At 43.9% G+C, this 9452-nt stretch overlaps 1 long non-coding RNA gene across 1 annotated transcript; it reads left to right on the top strand.

Annotated features, from left to right (window-relative positions):
• The first annotated feature begins 861 nt into the window (after positions 1 to 861).
• LOC128400505 (uncharacterized) lies at positions 862 to 8643 on the top strand. Its single transcript, XR_008327334.1, has 4 exons — positions 862 to 2008; positions 3117 to 3279; positions 6071 to 6254; positions 7883 to 8643. It is a non-coding gene; the product is annotated as an uncharacterized LOC128400505 (long non-coding RNA).
• Positions 8644 to 9452: the final 809 nt, after the last annotated feature.

Below are 9452 nucleotides of genomic sequence, written 5' to 3'. Positions count from 1 at the left end.
AAAGAGAGGCCGTCATGAGGGGTCGGTGTATTTTATTACGCTTTATTAAAAAGACAACCTGAGTTCCGGATAAATCGTGCTGATTAGCTGTTTTGGGGTTTGGGGCTTTGCAAATAAAACGTTTTAAGTGCGTTGTAAAGTGCAATTATACAAATGTGACACTAGATGGCGATGGTGAGCTATGGCAAATTCAATATATATATATATTTCAAAACAGTTTTTTAAAGCATCTTCATGATGTTTTTTATATTTGTCTAGATTCCACCCAAGTTACACTCTTCACTGGCACTGTCCACCCCACCAACCACTTAATTGCAACTGGGGTGTATTTAACTAAGTCAGTAGTTGCATTGATGCAAGGATCACTGCTTGTACCACAGATCTTTCCCTCTCCCCCCTGTGTGCCCCCCTAAATCTAAGGGTTCCCACGATCCTCTGGAGCAGATTTCGGGAGCACATGGCAGAGACGGGAAATCCTGTAGTGCTAGCAATAATCCTTGCACTGATGGGCCGGCTTAATTGAATGCTGCTTCTTGCGATGTTGAAAAGCTGGTATCACCCAGCCCTATTGAGTGATGTGGAATTGCACCCAGTACAATCACCCTATGGACAACTTGGCATTGCTTAAGTTCACAGAACTGCATTGCACCATAATCTCTTAGTTTGCAGACATCTCTGGGAATGTCTGTATAATAAATAAATATAAACCTCACAATCAAGAGTTAAAGCATCAGGCATTGAGGGGGGTCTTGAAAGGAAACTCTCCCACCCACAGTCAGAGAGGCAGTGACTTAAACTACTCCATTTATCCTTTATTCATTTCTACTGTTTTCCCGCATACAATACTTGTACAGTGGTACCTTGGGTTACATACGCTTCAGGTTACAGACTTCGCTATCCCAGAAATAGTGCTTCAGGTTAAGAACTTTGCTTCAGGATGAGAACAGAAATCGTGCTCTGGCAGCGCGGCGGCAGCAGGAGGCCCCATTAGCTAAAGTGGTGCTTCAGGTTGAGAACAGTTTCAGGTTAAGAATGGACCTCGGGAACGAATTAAGTACTTAACCCGAGGTACCACTGTAATCCATGTTGTGTTTTGCGAAAATTAATCAAAGCAAATCCAGGCAGGTTTTGACTTGGGGACACTGTTTTTTTAAAATAATCTCTGTAAATTTCCCATTCCTTTTGGAATTTTAGGTTAGACTGTCTCCTAATCGCATCCGTCATTTTTGCCAGTTCGAGATACAGTGGTACCTCGGGTTAAGTACTTAATTCGTTCCGTAGGTCTGTTCTTCACCTGAAACTGTTCTTAACCTGAAGCACCACTTCAGCTAATGGGGTCTCCTGCTGCCGCTGCGCTGCCGGAGCACAATTTCTGTTCTCATCCTGAAGCAAAGTTCTTAACCCGAGGTACTATTTCTGGGTTAGCGGAGTCTGTCACCTGAAGCGTCTGTAACCTGAAGCATATGTAACCCGAGGTACCACTGTATTCAAATAATTTATCCTGCCATTCCTTTTTTCACTTTTCCAATTTCTAGCTATTAATATTCTTGCTCCCGTTGTAGCATATATAGAGAATATGCACCCTTTGTTTACAGGGCAGCAGGTGGGGTGGTCTGTGATGGGGAGGGTCATGGCTGTGACGCCAGCCTACGCAAAGCGGCTTGGCAAGAGCCCTTCAAGTGTTGTATCTTTAAAAAGTAAAAATAAAATAAAAATGCATTAGCATTGCTCTGAGATTAGATGTGAAGTGCCATCGAAGGCCTTAGAAATGAAGGGAAGCTTTTAAGAAGTATTGAGGGGGCTACAGAATCACCGGGGATGGGGGGCAGCAGTGGTACAGCACGTACTTGCAAAGGCAGGGAATGCCAGCGGTAACGGGCAGCGATTCCTTTGCTCTTTCGCTCCCCTCCCTTTCTAGCTGCAGAACTACATAAAAAGAGTGGGGGGAAAGGTGTTTGCTCCATACTTCGCAGACTTTGCATCCTGAAACACAAAACAGGAGAAAGAGGTACGGATTCCCTGTCTCCTTTTTTTCTTTTTGCAAGGATCCCATCATTGAGAGTTATCAGTTAGCACAACAGGAATCCTAATGGCAAAGCAGAGCAGAGCAGAAATGATATTTTTTTGGGGGGTGGTCCTCAAGCAAGGTCACCTCCAATTGATTTTGTTTGCAATAAATTCAAATTCATACTTAATGCATTTGGAGGGGGTGTTGGAAGCTACTGAAACATTTAAGGAAAATAGGGAGGATGAACTATTGCTTTGGTAAATGTGTGCATCTCTCTAAAAGTTGCCCTAAAATGTTACCAGCAAGGCTCCAAATTTATTTATTTTTAAAAGCAAGCAACAACTTCCATCTATGGAAATGATCGTTGTGATTTCATTTAAATTGCTAAAACTCCTGATTAGATTACGATGCTGCCATCAGTGTACACAATACTTTACTGTGCACTAGAGGCTAGGTCAAAATTGCTTAAAATCTAAAATTCAACACAAGGGAGACCAAGGAAAGGGGCAGAGATGGAGGCAGGAGTAAGCAGGGAGGCAATGATTGATAGTTTAAGCTTGGACGTATTTAGACTTAATTAGAGTTGATTGAGGATTGCCCCTTCCCCCATATTTGTTCTTAGTTTAGAACCTGGGACTGCAGGCTGATTCTTATTTAACAAGACCTGCGCTGAGGCTGTTGTTATTAAATGGGGGAGAGAAAGAAATGCACTCTTCACATGCAGATTAACTAATTATTAAGACCCCACATGCTTCAAGTGCAAGACTTGGCGTTAAGAAATGTAAAAGAATAGATATTGGACTAACAATCTTGCCTAGAAATTATGCCATAGTCTTGTGCTGTTCTCAGTATTTGTGTGTTAGAGTGGGGGAGGTACACTGCACATGCTCAGAGACATTAAGATTTACTTGGCACTTTTAAATGACTGAATGCGTTCTGCGGGGCAGCTCCAGCTCAGATTTAAAAGCTTGGCTGCCTCTTCACCTTTGCCACAAACCCAACTGTGAGCTGGTCCAGGGACCTTCCTGTTGCCAGTTTCAACTTGTGATGTGGCATCTTCTACTCCTCCTGCCTCTCTGGCTGTGACTTGCCATCTTTTCTTTCCCAGCTACTCCTTCCCAAAGGCAGCTGTTGCGAGAAGAGGGATGCACTTGCTTCTGCTATTCACCTTCCTTAGTCTCTTGTGTCTGCCGGTGCAGGGCTGGGTCCTTAAGAAACCCACCCAGAATGAGCAGTGGAAGATGCTGGACCGTTTGCAGAACAGAGAGCTGGTAAGAGGGCTCTTGTTGGGGAATGGGAAGCAAGGTTTTATTTAGAATTCGCTCTGCAACACCCGGAGAGTTAACAAAAAAGAGTGCCTTTGAAAAAAATGGGCAGAGCACAACATAACCCCAGCCCACTCCGGAAGCTTTTTTTCCAAAAATCCTCTAATTATTTACAATTTAATACATTGTTGGCATCTGTCTGTCTTGGGAGACAATTTAATACATTTAATGCATAAAAAGCTTGTAAGTTGCTGTGGGTTGCCTTGGATATGATGAAAGTGCTTAACAAATTTAATAAATAAGAAGAAAACACCAAAAGCTACCACTTGTAAGCAGAAAGGCCAACGTTTGTATTTTCTTCAACATTCCCTGTTGAAGCAACAAACCAAACCCAATATGTGGTGATGCACCACTTGACAAAAAGTGGCCTGAGGTCCACAAAAGCTTAAATTTGATAGGATTACGTGACCCAACTGAGTTTTCCTCAGAGTTAACCCACTGAAATTAAAGGTAAAGATAAAGGGACCCCTGACCATTAGGTCCAGTCATGGCCGACTCTGGGGTTCCGGCACTCATCTCGCTTTATTGGGCGAGGGAGCCGGCGTACAGCTTCTGGCTCGTGTGGCCAGCATGACTAAGCTGCTTCTGACGAACCAGAGCAACGCACAGAAATGCCGTTTACCTTCCTACCGGAAGGTACCTATTTATCTACTTGCACTTTGACGTGCTTTTGAACTGCTAGGTTGGCAGGAGCAGGGACCAAGCAACGGGAGCTCACCCCATCATGGGGATTCAAACCACCGACCTTCTGATCGGCAAGTCCTAGGTTCTGTGGTTTAACCCACAGCGCCACCCTCCTCCCCCATTGAAATTAATGGACCTAAATTAGTCATGCCCAATTAATTTCAGAGGGTCTGCTCTGAGTCCAACCAATATACAATCAGTAGCCTTTAAGCAGAGAGGTGGTGAGCCACTGCATGTGGTTTTGTGGGCCAGGCCACAGATTTGCCACCCCTGTTTTAAGGCGCCGCAATACTTCTCATTCACTTTGCTGCAAAAGATTCACGTGGCTGTCCTTCTGGAATCACAGTCTCAAGCAGTCCTTTTCTTTCTAGGAGAAAAAGGTGCAAGAACACTGCCCTGTCCCTCCTGCTTCTGCGCACAAGCAAGAAGTGCAGGGCAGCTCTGTGGACGGGCAGAGCTGAAGCGCAGAGAAGCTTATTCCCTGCCTGTCAGCTCTGCGAGCTGCCCTGTCCCTTCTGCTTGCTTGCAAAAGCTGGAGAAACAGGGCACCTTGCAGAGCTGAGGAAGGGAAGACTTATTTCCATGTGTCAGCTGTTAGCCTGGGAGGCTGAAGAGCCTAATTAAAGCCCCGCTGCACCTCTGGATCATGAGAAGACCCTCTCCAGTGCCCATAGAGGGTGTCCTCTTTGTGCTCCAGGGAGAGTCTTCTCGTGAGCCAGAGGCATGGTGTGGGGAGAGGTGCCGAAACGTGCACCAGTACGTTCCAGATGGGGGGGAAGGAAAGCCCTGGCCTCAAGAGATAAAGGCAGGCACCCTTAACTTACAGCCCCACTGGTTAAAAAATGGCAAAATAAAAACTGTCCCTTAATAGGTCATCTGATTAATTTACCATTAAAAAAACAAAAACGGTTAAAGCAGGCCAGCCCAATTCTCTGCCAAATGCAGCCCACTGAGGAGTCACAAGCTGACAAAATCCACTACCGGATTTGACAAAAGCAGGTTAGTTCATTCCTTGTTGGGCTGCTGTATAAGCCACCAATCAATGTCTCCATCACAGTTTGAACAGCCCTAGATTAAGATCTGCACGTCTTACTCCAAATAGTGCCCAGAAGGGTGGGGGTGAGCAGGTCATATCTACAGTGAAGATGCTGGCTGCTGCTTCTGTAGTGATGGAGGATTTGCGGTTTGCCGTGCTTGTGCACACACACACACACACACACACACCCCTGTGCATGCACTCACAGGGCCCATTTTTACCACAAAGTTCCATTAGGTAATTGACTCTCAAACATAAGAGTGCCACTCTCCTTTCGCTATCTTGTTTTTCCCTTTTGCCCTTCCTCTGATCTCTCAAGAGATACTCAAGTTAAAAGTCAAGAGCTTTCTGAGCTTGGCATCCTGTCTGTCAAGACTCCACTTCCCCAGAGGCCTTCTTAATGCTTGCTGGTTGACTTTGAGGACTCTACACAGTGCCTAGCCAACAAGAAGGCTTTGTTTCTTCAAAGTGAGGAATAAGTGACATGCCCCAGCGATGACATCTAGTACAAGGACAGGCATAATAGAATTGTAGTAGCATTGGAAGGAACCAACGGGTTCTGGGCTAGGAATCTCCCCCACCTGAAACCCTGGAGAGTGGCTGCCAGTCAGAGTAGACAGCACTAGACTGGATGGACTTAATACAGTGGTATCTCGGGTTACATACACTTCAGATTACATATGCTTCAGGTTAAGAACTTTGCTTCAGGATGAGAACAGAAATCGTGCTCCGGTGGTGCGGCGGCAGCAGGAGGCCCCATTAGCTAAAGTGGTGCTTCAGGTTAAGAACAGTTTCAGGTTAAGAACGGACCTCCGGAATGAATTAAGTACTCAACCCGAGGTACCGCTGTATAGGGCAGGTTGCTATATTCCCTGATCGTTTATCTGGTACTCCCACAGTTGCAAGACGAAATACAAACTGGAGTGAGATTGTGAAGGGAACAAATCTAGGTTCCAGTCAGGGGTGACCAATAAATTTACATTATTCATCTGTTATTGTTCCCCTCCCCCCTCACAGTTTCTCAGCGCCCTGCAGTCGTACCTCAGCACCAAGGGTATCCAAGTGGAGAGAACTGCTCCGCCATTTGTCCTTCTCTTAAAGGATCACAACGCTGGGACACATGGGGAGCTGGAAGGGCAAGAGCTGGTGATCATGGAGCCCGAGGTGGATGGGTGGATGAATAAATAGGCATGAACAGCAGGTGAGCATCTCAACACAGAACTACAACCAACAGTCCTGTTGCCCCACAGGCTTGCTAGGGTAGTAATCAGGTTGCCCCCATCTCTTTCTGTTTTTAATAGCTAGCAACGTTTCCACACTTCTGTCTTACCATTTGCTAAGTTCAACACTGTGCACCGTCTATTGGCTGAAGCATGGCACAAATTCAAAATTCAGATCCTGAGTGTTAGATGCAAATGTGCAGATCCAACAGCACATAACATTTTAGCTTTTTAAGAAATTTGCTTAACTTTGGAGGCAATGGTATAAAAGACTGTTAATTCATCCAATCCATATTGACCTGCCTTAGCTTTTAAGACTAATTTTAGAGGCCTTGCTCTCCAGCCTGTTGCTACATGAGATCAGACAGGGCCTTCTCAGTGGTGGTGTCAATCCTTTGGAATTCTCTCCACTGGGGATCTCTGCCCGCCCTGCTTTTAGGTGTCTGTTTAAAAAGACCTATTCTGCCCAGCTTGCAAACACTTCTTTTATCCACCAGACCACTTCCTGAATCATCTGAAAACCATACAATTAATCAACTAAGATTTGTTTAATTGGGTTAGAGTTGTAAGATTTATTACATTAAAATATCATAAAGTCATCCTTTTGGGGGTGATGCTGGGAGATTGGCAGTGATAAATGGGGGGATGTATATTATATATTTATACAAAAACAAAAAAAACCTAGAGGTTTCATTTTCACCCTCTGAACGCAGCACCAGTAGGGAGGAATGTGTGCTTGTTGTCTGGGAGGAAGCAAAGTGTTACTCAAGAGGAATCAGAAGGAAATGTTTCAAAATTGATGAATGACTGTTACAGATAGATAAAAGAGGATTTACTCTGCTCAGCTATTCCGAGGACAGGTTATAACAATTTATAAAAGCCTTAGCAGAAATTGGTAATTGAACAGGTGATGTGTAGGGAGAAGGGATGAAAGTATTTTGAAATGATAGTTGGAAGAGTTATTTTATTGGGAGAAGCAAAGGAGGGAGGAAAATACAGGTGGCACCTGGGGTGGGTGGGAAGTTAGCTTTTAAATTTGTATTGAATTTGTATTAATTTGGTGATAATTTGTTAAAAATTATGGAAAACCAATTTTAAAAACTGGCAAAAAATAGCAGTTCTTAGTGTGCAACATAGGGTTGAAGTGGGAGAAGCAGAAAGGTTTGGGAGTTCATTGTAGACCATCCTGTGATCCTCGGATGAAGGGCAGTATAGAGATTTACTACCACAGTGGTATCTCGGGTTACAGACGCTTCAGGTTACATACGCTTCAGGTTACAGACTCTGCTAACCCAGAAATAGGACCTCGGGTTAAGAACTTTGCTTCAGGATGAGAACAGAAATCGTGCTCCGGCGGCACGGCGGCAGCAGGAGGCCCCATTAGCTAAAGTGGTGCTTCAGGTTAAGAACAGTTTCAGGTTAAGAACAGACCTCCAGAACGAATTAAGTACTTAACCCGAGGTACCACTGTACTTATAATAATGCAGCCCACTAAAATCAAGTACAAATGATTCTGGTTCCCATCCTTTCTCTTCTCTGCTAACTGTAAGTTATACATTTTAATGCTAATTAAATGCTAATACTTGGTCATTTCTTTTTATCCATTCAGGTGAAATACTGTCTTTAAACAGCTGGTTATCCCCTGAACACCTCTGATTTGCTGCTTTTGATGTTGCATTCTTCTTACATTTGCCAGAGAATTGCTTTTTGATGGTTAGATAAATTTCTTCATATGTATTGGCACATCCTCAGTAGATTTTGCCTAAGCTAAATTTGAGGATGTGTGGTGTAGTGATCAGAGTGGCACATTAAAAATGGAGAGACACGGGTTCAAATTCCAGCTCAAGCTCAGCCATGAAGCTCACTTGGTCACCTTGGGCCAATGACTCTTCTTTGTAGCCTTAACCTATCTCACAGGTTTACTGTGCCAGTAAACAAGAGACAAGGTGGGAACACCATATGCTTGAGCTTTTTGCAGGAAAGGCAAGATATAAAGGTTAAACAAACTGCCTTCTTTGTCACCAGTACTAAACACCATGTACCTTTGGCTGAGAGGGGCTTGCCCTTCCCACTTTGTTTGATCCATCTAGCTCAGTATTTTCAACACTGACTTATAGAAGGCTCTCCATCATTTCAGACAGTGGACATTCTCACTCCTACCAGGAGATGCCAGGGGATTGAACCTGGAAACTTCCGTATGCAATACTGTTCCACTGAACTATGGCCCTTCCCCTGATGGGAGGGGACTGGCACAGTATGGTCACATAAGTAGTTTTGCTGGGTTCAAGAAAGTTTGGAAACTATACCTTGTGAAAAGTTATGCAGTGGTAGTTTGCACATTAATAGTGGCTATAAAATGCATTCTATCTAGTCTCAGAGGTAATGTTTTCTTTATTTCACATATCATATGGGTTTGGTTTTTCTGGCATTTTGTGAATGAGCCCCCACAGGACAAACACAGGCATCACAATCAACACACTTTTTTCTTTGGGAGAAAGAGGAAATTATTTTCCCCAAATGTTGCAGAGTGGGGGCAGAGGGTTAAATCTGCTGACATGCTTTACATCTGGATCCAAAGAGTGAGGGAATAGGTGGGCATTATGAGGGACGGATGCTCAGGGGTGAGAATAAAACTTTCTACATATGGTATGTTTGGAAGCATTCCCATTAGTATATGGACACCAAGCGTTTCAGGGCCAGTATTAGGAGGACCCGTACTATTTAAGTTGTTCATAAATGAGTCTGAATTATAAGTGAGCGGTGAGATGGGCAGGTCTTCTGAACAAGCAACTTGTTCAAGGTAGTAAGAACAAAAAGGGATTGTGTGCAGCATCAAAAATATCATGCCAACATACTCTCCAACATTTCTCCAATAAAAATAGGGGCATCCTATTGCCAAACTGGGTGAATGCGCATTAAAATGGCAAATGCAATTCACTGTAAGTGTGCAATGATGTAAGATGAGGCAAAACATGGTAAGTTCGCACAAAACAGCTTGGTGACCAAGCGGGAAAGAAAGTTGTGGTGGAATGAAAATATAGACTTATTGTGCAGCAGTTGGAAAAAAACAAACAAATCCTGAATTCCATATGAGGGATCTTTAGGAAAGTGTCTGAAAATACAACTGCCAATATGATGTAGTTATGCAAATTATGTAACATGAGGCCTCGTTTGGAATA

This window comes from Podarcis raffonei, chromosome 13 (assembly GCF_027172205.1).
Source record: "Podarcis raffonei isolate rPodRaf1 chromosome 13, rPodRaf1.pri, whole genome shotgun sequence".
In the NCBI taxonomy this organism is placed as follows: domain Eukaryota; kingdom Metazoa; phylum Chordata; class Lepidosauria; order Squamata; family Lacertidae; genus Podarcis; species Podarcis raffonei.
The sequence above is the reverse complement of the archived record's forward strand: the minus strand, read 5'-3'. Positions and strand labels throughout refer to the sequence as shown.